Source organism: Periplaneta americana, chromosome 6, assembly GCF_040183065.1.
Source record: "Periplaneta americana isolate PAMFEO1 chromosome 6, P.americana_PAMFEO1_priV1, whole genome shotgun sequence".
NCBI lineage: Eukaryota > Metazoa > Arthropoda > Insecta > Blattodea > Blattidae > Periplaneta > Periplaneta americana.
In genome coordinates, this window is record NC_091122.1 from 96,533,943 (window position 1) to 96,548,953 (window position 15,011).

The 15,011-nt window shown below is 34.9% G+C and overlaps 1 protein-coding gene across 1 annotated transcript in view; it reads right to left on the reverse strand.

Annotated features, from left to right (window-relative positions):
• Nucleotides 1-5,000, reverse strand: part of LOC138701514 (uncharacterized) — a 37,605-nt gene extending 32,605 nt beyond the window's left edge. Inside the window, exon 1 of the mRNA XM_069828483.1 lies at nt 4,812-5,000. The gene's annotated coding sequence lies outside the window, so the exon portion shown is untranslated. The remainder of the gene's footprint in view (nt 1-4,811) is intronic.
• Between the last annotated feature and the right edge of the window lie 10,011 nt (nt 5,001-15,011).

Below are 15,011 nucleotides of genomic sequence, written 5' to 3' on the forward strand. Positions count from 1 at the left end.
GAAGACCCCTAGCTCTAACCGTTGAGAAAGAGCAAAAACTGGTGACATATGTAATCAAAATGCAACTTGGGTTTGGGCTATCGGCAACAGAAATTAGAAGACAACCCTTCAATATAATTAATAAGAGTGGTCGGAAAAATCCATTCTTTTTTTTTTTCTTGCTTTTGTTTTGTGTTTATGGTATTTAGTGATTTCTTGTCCCAGTAAATTAAGTCTTATAAACCTTGTACCACTGTTTTATTTTGAAAATTTTATTTTTTAATCGTATTGCCAAATTACCCCTGTACTATTGCCAAATTACCCTGATGAAGTACCAAACCTGGAAACATGTAACTTGTTATTTATTAGTGTGTTATGTGTAAAGTAATTTAGATTTGTAGAATTTTCTTTCAGAGGTTTATTGGGATTTAATGTTTAAACACATTCCATAATAGAGGAATATTTAATTTCAGAATATGTAACTACAAACTGTGTCAAAATATAAAGTATTGCCAAATTAGACGAGTCTCCCCTATCAGTCTGTTTAAGGTACCTGGCCACCTTAATTTGAATTAATTTTTTCATGACTGAGGTAGTTTCTAAGTAAAAAGTTCGCGTGTTTGTTTCTTTATGCATACATAGAAAAATAATTCATTATTTTGCTTTAAACTAGAGTTCTTTGTTTTTCACATTTTGAAAAATCTTACATTGTGAGGTAATATGCCCATATGAAGTAATATGTCCAGAAGAAAGCAAATTCATAATTTTGGAAAGAAAGACGTCTATTGGTGATTAATGAAGTTTGGATTGAAAATAATAGTTCTTGACTTCAAAAAAATATTCCCACAAATAATTTGTGACTAGGTCTATAAAACACTGCAATTTAAAAAAAAAAGTGACAAAGTTGACAAACACAAAAAAATCAGTGAGTTTATGTGTGACAAATAAATATTTTGTGAGTCCAACACGTTCATCATGCATGTAACATACACACCCAAATTGCACACAGTCGCATATCCATTTGGCCATATTACCTGCATCCAGCACCTCTCCAAAAATCAGCTATTTTTCAGTTCAATATGAATGCATTTTAAATAAGCGCCGGATGTCTGTAACGAGCATTGAACAAGTTATAACATGTTACATAGAAACTATAATTATCAATTGCTTGGAAGGAAATACAAGACAAACTTACCAACAGCAATATTATAATACCGTCTTATTCCGTTGCCACAAATCAAATTAAGAAGGCGTGTGGTACCAGTTTTGCTATTATCTACTAGTGTTGCTGATTATGTACACTTCCTAACACGTGGTTCGACATACTGGCAATAACTTTGGTTATCATATCAATTAGCTATACAGTATAACAGTAATGTGGCCATATTATCTGCATTGGCCATATTTGCATCACATACCTTATAAATATAACTTTGTGCTTTAACGTTTATATAACATTAGTAATATAATATAAGGAAAGATTGTAGAATGTTGGGTTTGCAGTGAAAGACCTCCCCATGGACAGAACACTTATGTATGTATGTAAGTTTTAAGTTGGCTATTTAACGACGCTGTTCCAACTACTAGGTTATTTAGCGTCGATGAGATTGGTGATAGCGAGATGGTATTTGGCGAGATGAGGCCCAGCATTCGCCATAGATTACCTGGCATTCACCTTACGGTTGGGAAAAACCTCGGAAAAAACCCAACTAAGTAATCAGCCCAAGCGGGGATCGAACCCGCGCCCGAACGCAACTTCAGATCGGCAGGCAAGCGCTTTAACCGACTGTATGTATGTATGTATGTATGTATGTATGTATGTATGTATGTAATACGAGTATAATAGCAAAAAGACAATTTTTAATTTATTTACTATTTTTTATGAAAGTTTGTTTCTTTACATTAAAAAAGACGACATGTCAGTAATGTTCAAACCTAATTTTCTCTATCTTCCGTTTTTTTTTTAAATAATAACTCCTTGTGGAAGAAGTAGATGTGATCAAGTAACTTACAAGGTAAAAATACCAAGAAATCGAACAGGAGAAATATCATACGATTATTAAATCTTGGACTGATATCCATTGAATCTCAACTTCTGTGTGACTTAAATGTGTATAAATTCATTTTTTAGATATTGCGACTGTAGACCTACTGATGTTACTCTATGGGGCGATAAGTAGGCCTATTCTGCATGCTGTGAGTGTGAAATTGAAGTCTGATGCAGTTAATAGACTATATCAGACCACATTCTCTGATACATTTAATACAACATTTTGCATCATGAAGCGGCGCAGGACTTCACATTATAAATAATTCAATCAAATTTAAGGAATTCTATAGGATTTAATTGAGTATTATTTATGGTTAAGCCGTATATGGGGCGCACAAATGGCTCAACCCACAAAATTACAGATAAAGATGATTAATTGATTGATTACCTTATCATTATAAGCATCATGTGTTTCACAATTCACTTCTTTCACCGTTTGTGAATGATATTACTGTTTATAGTTGAATATTTCGATTTTTAAAGCAATTCCAAAATTAAAACATTTAGGTCTAATTCTATAAATCTCGAGGTTGAAGTAGGCCTATATATATATACGTAAAATTGAAATGTAATAGGTCTATGTTCATCATTTTAATATTATTCTTCTATTTATTATCTGTTATTAAACGACGCAAGGTCTGGATCAGTAAATAAACGCGCTACAACCTCAGCTACGCCGGTAGCTTTTTTTCACATATAGACCTAAATGTTAAATATTAGAGTTCGCTTTGGTTCACTTACAAGGGGTAACAATCTTGGCGCTCCTCTCTAAGTCCAGTTGAATGCTTGTGTTGGCCTAGCGAAACGTGGATTTCTTTATCTTATTCAAGAACCAAAATTTAATAAAAGCTTTAGAATCGACGAGTTAATAGCCATATTTCGTTTTATTTACTTATTTTTTCCAAATTAACACCCATCATGTTTTTACTGAAAATTGTTATAGTCTAACATATAAACCTACATGCATTATTCCTGGATAAATTGACTAGTACCGCCTTGCTAGTGCAAACAGAATATGAACAGATTCCGCCCAATAACTTTTGAGAAATCGCTGCTCACAGACGAGCAGACAGACAAGACAACACGCCAAATCAGTTTCTGAAAACGTGTATTTCCGCGAAAATTTTGAGACAGATTTTTTCGCAGCATTATAATAGGCCCATTTTCTCAAATTTCTCTATCCAAAAAATATGGCGCCGCCTATGTTTAACAGTATTTGTAATTTAAATGTTTATCTACTCCAAGGTACTTTCTTTGTATTTTATAATGCATTTCATTTTAATTATGTATTGTAATAACGTAGATCTAATGTACAGCAGTCTAATCCTATGTAATAACAAAAATAATAACAATAATACTAATAACAACAATAAATTGTTGCATTTATTATTATTATTATTATTATTATTATTATTATTATTATTATTATTATTATTATTATTATAACCGACGCTGTATAAACCACTAGGTTATTTAGTGTCGATGGGATTGGTGATAGCGAGATGGTATTTGGCGAGATGAGGCCGAGGATTAGCCATAGATTGCTTTATGGTTGGGGAAAACTTCGGAAAAAAACTCAACCAGGTAATTAGTCCAAGCGGGAAATGCACCCGCGCCCAAGCGCAACTTCGGATCGGCAGGCAAGCGTCTTAGCCGACTGAGCTACGCCAATGGCTATTAATAACGCCAATTGCTAATTGCTATTTATTATTATCGCCAATGGCTATTATTATTATTATTATTATTATTATTATTATTATTATTATTATTATTATTTTGACTATAACACAAGTACACATGCAGGCTATTCAGTTATCAGTGTATTTAGATGCAAACATTTATCAATCACTTTAGCTGTACATACAGTCACGAAGCTCAATACCTAGGGAATATACATCCAATGACAGTTGACCTTCAGTTGCTAGCCACTAGGATCGCTACTATCGCACAGTCAATTGTTCCTAGTACTCTCCAGTTGCTAACCGCTTGGAACATTGTATCGCAAGAAATGCAAAAAAAACACCTCAAACTTCGTGACTGTATGTATAGTACTCGCCAAACTTAGACGATCCCAGCTCAGAGAATAGGAGTCACAGAAGTCACGTCAACATGCTCTCGATGTTTATGTGATGCAGATGGCCGCGTCCGATAACAGAATTGCTTTATAACAGCGTTGCCAAACATAGACGGCCTCAGCCCGAGTAGAGAGGTCAGCTTATTTTGCCGCAAGACAACTACTAACTTCTCTGTTTAAAAAAAAAAAAAAAAACATCATACTTGCCTCGGCCCAGCGGCTGGGTTAATTCAAAGTCATAATGTGACAACGTTGCATAACTAACAGACAAGCACTGTATGATTTTGTTATGTTTCGGATAAGGCACGAGTCAGCAGAGTGGTGTGAGTGAGGTCGTCTATTTGGCGAGAACTGTATTAGACTGTGGTTGTACTGTATAAATCCTATGTATAGTAATGAATGAAAGTTCATTTCTTTCGCTTATTGATCAGCTATCTTACAAAATTATTGCTTATACATAACTTATACAATACCGGTAACCAGCAATAATCTACAAGACATTTTATAGTCTCTTCAAGGACTCTCGGCCTCGAAAACGAACTGAAAGACTGCATTTTATGAACATATAAAGAAGTTAACGTAGACACTAAAAAAATCTCATACAAATGTGGGGAAAGATACACAAGTAGACATGCTGCTAAAATCACATGTTTTCAGAGTTTAACTATCCACTGTCTTATCATTAACGCCTATTACAAGCATACCAACCTTCGTCCTTAGCGTATGTTTCGGTAATCTGACTATACAACAATGTCTTAAGAATGCAAGAAAAGCAACACAACACACAAAAAAATCACAGAGAGCGAAAATCTCAGCCAACACATGCTGCCATCTTGGTCAGGACGGAATCTTGCGACTGCACCTGCTGCGTTGAGTGACTCACAAACACTGCGGCGAAGGGACGAGGACGAGTGGCAACTTCGTGACCTCGTTTTATTTCCACTGTAACCAACATAAGTAGAAAATAACCAGCTCCCAGACGGATAATATTTATAAATATAAAAATGGTGCATAGAGGAAAACTATTTCCATTGCCGAGTTCAGATAAACGAAGTATCTGGTCCTCTTCAACTAGTCTCTAATTTATTATTATTATTATTATTATTATTATTATTATTATTATTATTACTGCTGTTGTAAATTATGATGTTTGAGAATGATTATGATTATTGATGATAACACTGGTGATGAGACAACCAACTAGCTATAGGCTATAAGAACTTTCATTACACTTCTGTTGCTTTCCGCAGACATTCTTTATAATGAGTTAATGGCATTATTTAAAGGAGAAAGTAAGACACGTTTTCACTTTTCTTTCCTCTTTCTACGAAGTAGGTATATAACAACAAATATTGTAATACTGTTCGATATTGCTTCAGAAATACACTTTTCAACATTTCTGATATTAGTAAAAAGAAAGAGACTTTAATTTGATCTATTTGTCCGTTCGTTGTTCAATTTATGGATCTTTTTCGAGTCTTTTCCTTAAATTTTTAATGTATTTTCTTATTATTAACAACATATACTGTATGTATTACAGTCTAAATTCATCGGCAAGTAGAAATGAAAAATGTCACATTTCTTATTCCGCAATTATCCAACAATTAAACGAAATATATCAGTATTAAATGCCCGCGATTTTTCTCTATAACCCTATCTGCTCTAAAGATTCTCTGCAAATATTTATTTACATTTACGCATTTGTGCTTTGGTGGTATATTTTCAAAAAGTCCCGAGTTACATGACTTTTTTGTGCTTAAATATCCAGGACATTAAAGTTCTTGAAACGGAAAATGTTGGAATTTCATTTTCATTCAGTGTTCTGCCCACAGAAAGGTCTTTCACTGCTAACCCAGCTTTCTCCAATCTTTCCTATTTTCTGCCTTCCTCTTCATTTCCTCATGTGATCCATATATCTTAATGTCGTCCATGATGTGATATCTTCTTGTACCCCGAGCTTTTCCCCGTTCACCATTCCTTCCAGTGCATCCTTCAGTAGGCAGTTTCTTCTCAGCCAGTGACCCAACCAATTCCTTTTCCTCTTCCTGATCAGTTTCAGCATCATTCTTTCTTCACCCACTCTTTTCAACACAGCTTCATTTCTTATTCTGTCTGTCCACTTCACAAGTTCCATTCTTCTCCATATCCACATTTCAAATGCTTCTATTCGCTTCTCTTCACTTCGTCGTAATGTCTATGTTTCTACCCCATACAATGCCACAACCCATACAAAGCACTTCACTAGTCTCTTCCTTGGTAATTTTCCCAAAGGTCCACACAAAATGCTTCTTTTTCTATTAAAAGCTTCCTTGATCACTGCTATTCTCCTTTTGACTTCCTGGCAGCAGCTCATATTAATGCTTATAGTACAACCCAAGTATTTGAAGCTGTCCACTTGCTCTACTGCCTCATTTAGAATTTTCAAGTTTATTTTCTATATTTTTCTTCCTATGACCATGCTCTTCGTCGTATTTGCATTTATCTACATTCCATACTGCTCACAGTTGTCATTTAGCTCCAGTAGCATATCCTTTAGTAGGTCTATCATAGAAAGAATTTTCGTAACAAGGCACAATGTCAAATATGTTAAAAATAGTAGCAAATCACAGTTCAAAGTTTGTTGTTTCAGTACTTACTAGAGAATAGATAATGTATGTCACAATTTCTATGCAAATCTTTTCTAATATCGACGTTTACTCACTTTCTTCCACAGGTTGGAGGTACTGATAAACCGGAAGCTGGATTCTCGCATTTATAAGACAACAAGGTCTTCCACAATAATCAAACTACTTCCTGCTCTCACGGACCCTGGAAGGTTCGATGGGCGTGCATTTAGTATACCAAAGACACACATACATAATAAGGCCTACAGTAAATAGTTTACCATTAACAATATAACTAAAAATGAATTTTAAATTAGAGTGGAACTCTTTATTAATCTGGGACAGAGTCCTTGGTGCAGACAATCATTGCCAATGATGAGTTTACAGGGTGACCCGGGAGGGGGGATAATTCCCCCCCCCCCGCAGAGATTTCACACATTTATAACTGCAAAATAGTTCTCGTTAATCCGAATTACGCTAATCCGAAAATCTGGTTAATCCGAACAAAATTATTTTAAGAAAAAACTAAATTTATTGTACTGTAATAGTACAAAGCAGCGAAAGGAAAAAAATGTATAAATTCACTCAATTTCATTTACTTCAAACAATTATGAAAAATAGCACATTCAAGGGTACTTACAACAATTAGTGTTTTCTGTACATAATTTACACATCTGTCATGCTCATAAAATCAGTAATTTTCTGTTGTCGTAATGAAGTGAACCTGTTGGTTGTGGTTCTAAAAATAGCAACAGGGTACTCCCACCACAGCTCAGCGCTCGTGAATAGCTCATTGCATTACAGGAAATATTTCGGTTAATCCGAAAATTTTGTAATCCGAATAGATCTTGGTCCCAATTAGTTCGGATTAACGACACTCTACTGTATTGTATTTTAATTTGATATAACTTTTCCGTAACTGAAATAAATTCTTTTACATAGATTTTTAGGTAGTTGTTCCTTCGAAGGGTTTATTTTATTTTATTTTTTTAAATATGTAAGGGGTTTTAGGAAAGACACAACTCGCATAGCTGAGTTTGCCGTCCAATCTTGATTAGTTGAAATTTAAACCATATGAATTTTCAGTCTCGATTGTTACAGTTAAGAAGTCAGGTGTGTTGTGTGTTTATTGGCGTAGTTTTCAGTGTTAGTTTAGTTTAGCAAATATACTTACCAATCTTGTTTACTGAAATATTTATAGCATATACAGTAAATATAAACATTTCAGTGTATGATGCCAGAACAACATTGTTTACTTTTCTTAAAAAGAAAGGGCGTATTGAGGAGTCAATCGAAAGTGCATCCGTTGCATTCAATGTAAAAAATTCTCAATGGACTTTACGCGGGGGTGAAATCTGTGAACCAGTAATTGCTTCTGCGTTACCTTCATCTAGTACTGTTAGTGGTTAGTTAATGAATAAAATGCAAGAGGAGTGGATGCCCTCTTGATAAAATGGTTGGACGCGATGTCAAATACATTACGAGAAATTAAATAAGTTACTGGTTGTATATTAACCCTACAATCGTACTCGGAGTGGCGCATTTTGTAAACAGTGTGAAATGCATTATTTTAAAAAGTGATCTCGAAGCTTTTAAAAAACAAGTGGAATATTTCTATCACTGCCCTTGAGACTTCAGACTGTTACTGGAAGACGCATTTGCCTAATTACTCTAATTTAATTGGTGACTAATTTTATTAATGGTGAAGCTGAAGTGTAAATACCCGGGTGGGCTGCAAAAATCTGCCTACCTTATACCTCGTATCTTTTTATACGGCAGATGTTTCTCGGCTTTTCTATCAACATTTTTTTGTGTCACAGACCCCACAAGGAGACGATGACCACTCATTTTCACCCCAAACAGAATACAGGTATAACAATATAACTTATTTGTTTCTGAGCACCCTGTTAGCCAAGGATATTTCTTATACAATGAAAATTTAAATGTACTATTTTGTCTTCTTCAATTCGCTATTTTAATATGTAAATGTAATGTCGATTTTCTATTTTTGTAAGCTCATTTTGTTTCATACGCCCAACGTGAAAACGGTTTCTCTTTTACAGACGTGGACAAATTATTAGACTAAATTAATTATATGTGCAACAAAGCTGTATTTATCTGCAGAAATAATAAACAAACATGTATTTTGCATAGAAATAATGGACAGAAAATTGGGTCTGGAGGTTACTAATATTTTGTGAACATTCCCTTATTCTTTATTAACACGTTGATTTTGCAGGGATGCTGGAGACTAAAGTTTGACACTTTCTTTGACTATCAGCAACATTTAGCCAGATATCAGACAGTGTTTAAATGAGTCCATGTTTTGTTGTAAACCTCTTTTCGTTTACTTTCTTCTTCAGTATAGATCACAGATTTTCAATTTCGTTCATGTCCGTTCTTCTTGCAGGCCATGGGAGAACAGACTGTTGAATATTTTCTGCAGTATATAATTAAAACACCAGTAGTACCAACACAGCCAGACAAAATACACTTAACCATTCCAACAATATACCAGAAGATATAAACAATCATATTTACGACAATAGAGACTCTGTGAATTATACTGATAGTTGATATGACGAATTATATTATGTTTCCAAGAAAAACGTTTTAGTATAATAATATGTTCACGTCTGTAATTCTGCTAATAATAATAACTTCGATGTTCTCTCAATATGAGCCATTTTAAACAAAATTAGTATGTAACACACGCGCGCGCGCGCGCGCATGAACTTTTGATTAAACTAACAATCAACAATGCAGCGCATTCACAGAAAACCAACATAGTGCTGAGTATTATATCGTGGTTAAGGCTAGCCCCGCACCCAGTTAGACAGTTGCAGCGAATCGATATCCCCTCCTCCCCGCTTCCCCTCCCTCAAGCTTGCGAATGCCGCCGGAGACGGACATAAACACAAAATGTATACCTGAAAGTTTCTGTGGGATAAAAGCACAAATCTTTGTGCGTTTGTCCTTACTTAAAGTAGCTTATCGATATTTCAGGGACTGTTTCAGCTCGACAATTGGCAACGCTGCATGGGCTCATAACATACCATCACAATCACAAAGCTCAATACATAGGGAATATGCATCCAATAACAGTTTAACTTTAGTTGCTAGCCACTAGGATCGCTACTATCGGACAGTCTATTGTTCCTAGTACACTCAGTTGCTAACCGCTTGGAACATTGCGAGAAATGCAAGAAATCACCTCAAGCTTCGTGTCTGTATGTACTAGACTGTGATACCATACCGTGTCTACTCCGTTTTGTGTCTACATCAGTTGTGCCCCGTATGCATCAGTGTTTACAGTAGGTACCATTTGCCGTCCCGTGTAGTACAGCTATGGACTTTGTAAAAACTGTAACTAATAAAGGAACTGAGTGTATAATAGCCTATTTCAAAATAATAAATTTAGCAAACAAAGAATATCAGCAGACAGAAATATTTCTTGGAGATGCACGATTAGGAAACCTGCTGTGCTACAATAAAGACAAATGAGAATTCTACAGAAATACTGAGTAGAAACGATAGGCACGACCATGAAAGTAAATCAAATTGGATGATTGAGTGCGATATTATTAGAAGTAATTGTAAACGAAAAGCCACTGAAAATATTTGTGAAAGGCCTCTAAAGATTATTAGGCAAAGATTATTAGACTGTAATAGTTCTACTGAGCTTTTAGATACGGACTTGACAAACTTCCGAAAGGCCATATATAGAAAGACGAGAGAGGGAATGGGCCCAGAATCTAAATCAATTGATGAAGTTATTCGGTAGCTGAGAATCCTTGATTTAAGAACTATAAATGGTGAAAGTTTTATTCATATTGACGAAGACAGCAAAATTGTCTTATTTACATGTAGCAGTAACTTTACATGTAACAGTAAGAATGAAAAAGTCATCTTAGCAGACGGGACCTTTTACTATGTCTGTCCAAAATTTTTCTCACAGTTATATACAATTCATGTGTACACTAAAGGATTATATTAAAAGTAATTTTTTTCTTATTGCCTTCGAAAACTACGGACTATTACGAAAAACTATGGTGACTGATATTTTTCTTTTTTCCTCTTTGTACGGCGGAGGGACTCGAAGGCTTACACTGCAGCCTGAGGCACTATGAATATAATGCACATACAGCAGTCAAACGTATTTTTCCCACTACGAGTGTTCGCGGATGTCGATTTCATCCGGGCCAATCATGGTATCATAAAATAGAAAATGTAGGCTTGCGTGATGAATATTGTAATGGAAACTCGGACTCTAGGAAGTGGTTAAAATCATTTTTGGGTTGCCATTTCTACCCTCTGTAAAAATATCCTATGCTTTCACAGAACTTGTCAGTGTAGCCCCTGTAAATCCCAAACTTTTAAAATTTTCTGACTGCATATTAAACACTTATATTGATTATGAATCTCCTTTCGCCCCTCACGTAACCGCCGCGGATCCGTCTGGCGATACTTTTCCAAGAACCCGTGCGGAAGCTTTTCACCGCCATTTCAAAAGTCTGTTTTACTCAAGAAGTATCAGAGGCAGCATTAGGCCTACATAAGGGCGAAATAGACTGCCGCCTAGGTCCTCGCGTCTGAAAGGGTCTCGCGCCTGAAAAGGCCGCTCGACTACGAGTATTTACAATTTGATTTTTCAACGCTTGTAATATCCTTTTATTACACTTAACTGTTTCTTTGTTCATGAATTAATTATTAATTTGAAACTGAAAGCCAAACTTTGTTTTATCAATCTACTGTTGATTATCTTTTCAAAGTCATGTATTTACTTTGAAACGGTTAGACATTCCTGTATATTTTTTGCATTGATTATTCCTCAAACATCTAATTAGTCTTTAATAGGAGCCATTCTTTTACTAATGTGCATGCTTCTACATAATTCACGTGATTTGTAACTGTGACCACTATTTTGTATTATTACTTTACTATAGTTATTGGTTATAAAATATGTATTTTGATGCCAAATATAACTCTAATATACCTCAGGGTGAATAGGGTTTATTACACAGGATAATAAAAAAATGATTTTTCATTCATATACGTACTATGTTTCCTTTTATTTACGTGTTATTTCTGCTTTTATTTTCACATTATTATTTGTTTTCATCCTTAATGGAATATAATAATAATTGACACCAGAATCTAGCTTTCAAACTGCAGTCAACTATGCATTCATTAATTCCTTCCTTCTCACTTGGTCGGTTTTTTTTTTTTTTTTTTTTTTTTGAACTCGCATTTCCATTCCTTGCGCTCCAAGAGCACGCTCAATAAAAAATGAGGAAATAATATAAATAATGATGAAACTGAAATAATTGTCACAAATTGTTAAATTAAATTTGAAATGTTCAAAACACGTTATACAACGCCAATAAATGCAGTCTATATTTTGTTTAATTATAAAGTTTATAAATACTCCATATTGTCATTCAATATAAATTATTCTAATGAGTCATGTTTATGTTACAAGCAATATCACAGTAATTAACATCTGACCGAGAAGTAGTTCTTGTTACGGTAAAGTTCCAGCGTTGTTTATTCAGTTATACTTTCCGAAGAGAGTTATCATTTTTTTTAAGTTTACCGTGTTATGTTTTCGTTGTTTTCTTTTTAATTTCATTTATTATATCCCATAGATCTTACATTAGCAATGAAGCTTTAAGATGTGGAACAAGTCAAAATTTTACCAGATTACAATTACAATTACAATTTTTACAATAATTTACAATTTTTTCAATTTTACAATTTTGCAATTTTCTACCATTTTTTACAATATTTTGGTGAGATGTAGTGAGATGAGGTGAGCCCGAGGATTCGCCAAAAGATTACCTGGCATTTGCATTATGGTTGGGGAAAACCTCGGAAAAACCCAACCAGTTAATCAGATCAAAGGGGATGAAATGAAGTGAGGCCGAGGTCGTCAGGGAGAGAACACGATAGAGGTAGAAAATTCGTATCAGGCCATTTAAAAAGGCAAAAACGGGCGACGACAGAGCAATTGAAGAAGCAGTTATGTGGTTCAATGTTGAAATGTATTAAGATCGATTAGATAGTGCCCAAAACTGAGCATTCTGCTAGAAGTGATGATTTGAACCTTCAAGAACCCTCCACTTCTACAAATAAATGCGAGTACAATGAAAGTAATAATAACAGTGACAATGGTAAAGTGTCTCCTAATGAAAATGTTAGTGCAGCAGGTTGGATTAGTGAAATATGCACTTTTGTTAGCGCTGACTCTGGCAATTAGCCACATACAAGTCAGGACAAGAAAAGGCTGCTAACTGTGGAACAAGAATCCGTTCGAGAATAAAATGCTGTATTTTCTTTGGACGTCAATAAGAGACACTTTTCAACTATCAACTATTTCAGGATTTTAAGCAATAAAGAAAAGAGGACCCACGTTGGCAATTTTTAAATTTACCGCCAAATTTGATCCCATACTTCAACAACATCTACAGCAGATTCAAGACTGCAATTGATAAAACCATTACCTAAGTAAAGACATTCAGAATGAGCGGATACAATTAGTGGCCAAACATGTTAAGCAAAAAATTGTTCAGAAGATCTTACAAGCTAAATATTATTCAATAATCCTTGATTGCACAACTGACGTGAGCCACAAAGAACAAATGACAGTAATACTTCGTCATGTTGATGAAAAGTCAAGAGACGTAAAAGAACATTTTGTTAGGTTTATTGTCACTGACAAAAGACTGCTGAAGCACTTACAAAAATGTAATCGTATCAGAACTGAACAATTTAGGTCTTGATTAAAAAAATTGTCGGGGCCAAGGTTACGACAACGAGCAAATATGGTAGAAGAAAAGAGTACTGTAAAAACATAAATACTTCAGCTTAATCCATTGGCATTTTTTACTCCTTGTGGATGCCACAGTTGGAATTCAGTATTAAGCGATGCAGCAGGATGTTGTATTAAAGCTAAATCGTGTTTTGGAATTCTGAAAAGGCTTTATACATTACTTTCTGGACCCAACAGATGGAAAATACTAAAAGATAATGTGAATATTACTGTAAAACCTCTTTCCGAAACCTGGTGGGAATGCAGACTAGATAGTGTTAAAGCAGTTCGTTTGCAGTTGAAAGTGATTGCTAATGCTTTAGAAAGTCTTTCAGAAGAGAGTAATGATTGTGCTTTTGTTAGCGAGTGCTTATCTATTCAGAAGGAAAACATGAGCTTTGAGTTCTTACTGTCTTTGATAATTTGGTATGAAATCTTAACAAAGATACATTTCATCAGTAAATTATGGCAGAAGACCAATATGCAGTTAGACATGTGGCTGAAAAAAAATATTGAAGAATTCTTAAAATGGTTATCTGAGTACAGAGAAGATGGATTTGAGGCTGATGTAGTAACTGTTGAAGAGATATAGGTCTCCCAAGCAGGGAATACCGACGGAAGGAATACGAATGAAACAATGCGATAAGAAAGAGAGGGCGACAGGAAAGGTCACGAGATAGCTTGAATGATATTTTATGCTCGACCATGCCGAAATGTAGTAATTATACACCTGGTAGCAGTCCTTTAATGCATGTCATTAAAGTACACCTACTCATTAAAGTACAGGTGTTTTCAGCCAATGAAAACTCAGCTTACAGGTGTTCAGCCAATGACAAGTCAGCTTTGTACTGTTATAAACCCGCAAGTATCGATTATTCTCGGATATGCAATCGAAAGAGAATTAGCGAAAAGTCACGGAGGCTGGAAATCCAATACTGTCGCAGAAGGTTATGTTCTGTTACTATAATAATTAGCGTTAATTGTAAATAATATTCAAATAAATTCAATTTATCATCTCGTTTTTCAATGTCGAATTCAATAATCAAGGTTATACCAAGTTTAACGGGATTACACAATGTCAATGACATTATTGTTCCTCGGAAAAAATCAATACTTTCGCGTCTGCGCACATCTCACAATTCACGACCTAGAACAAGGTCACTTCCGATCTTGTGAGATACAAATAAAATGTATACATCTGAATAATGTCAAGTTAGAAACATGGTCGAGCATAAAACGTCGTATGAAACTCGCCTATAATGGTAATTAAGAAGCTCGTATGAAAATTATGAAACTCGTTTGCGCTCGTTTCATAAACATCCATACTCGCTTCTTAATTACTATCATTATAGGCTCGTTGCATAATGTACTATAAGAGTACAGTCGGAAGAAAAATGACATCGATAGAATCAATCTTGCGTTGTGATAGTTAAATTACGACTTTAGTTTGTTACATTGCATGTGAATACGTGTCTTGTATCGCATGGTATTATT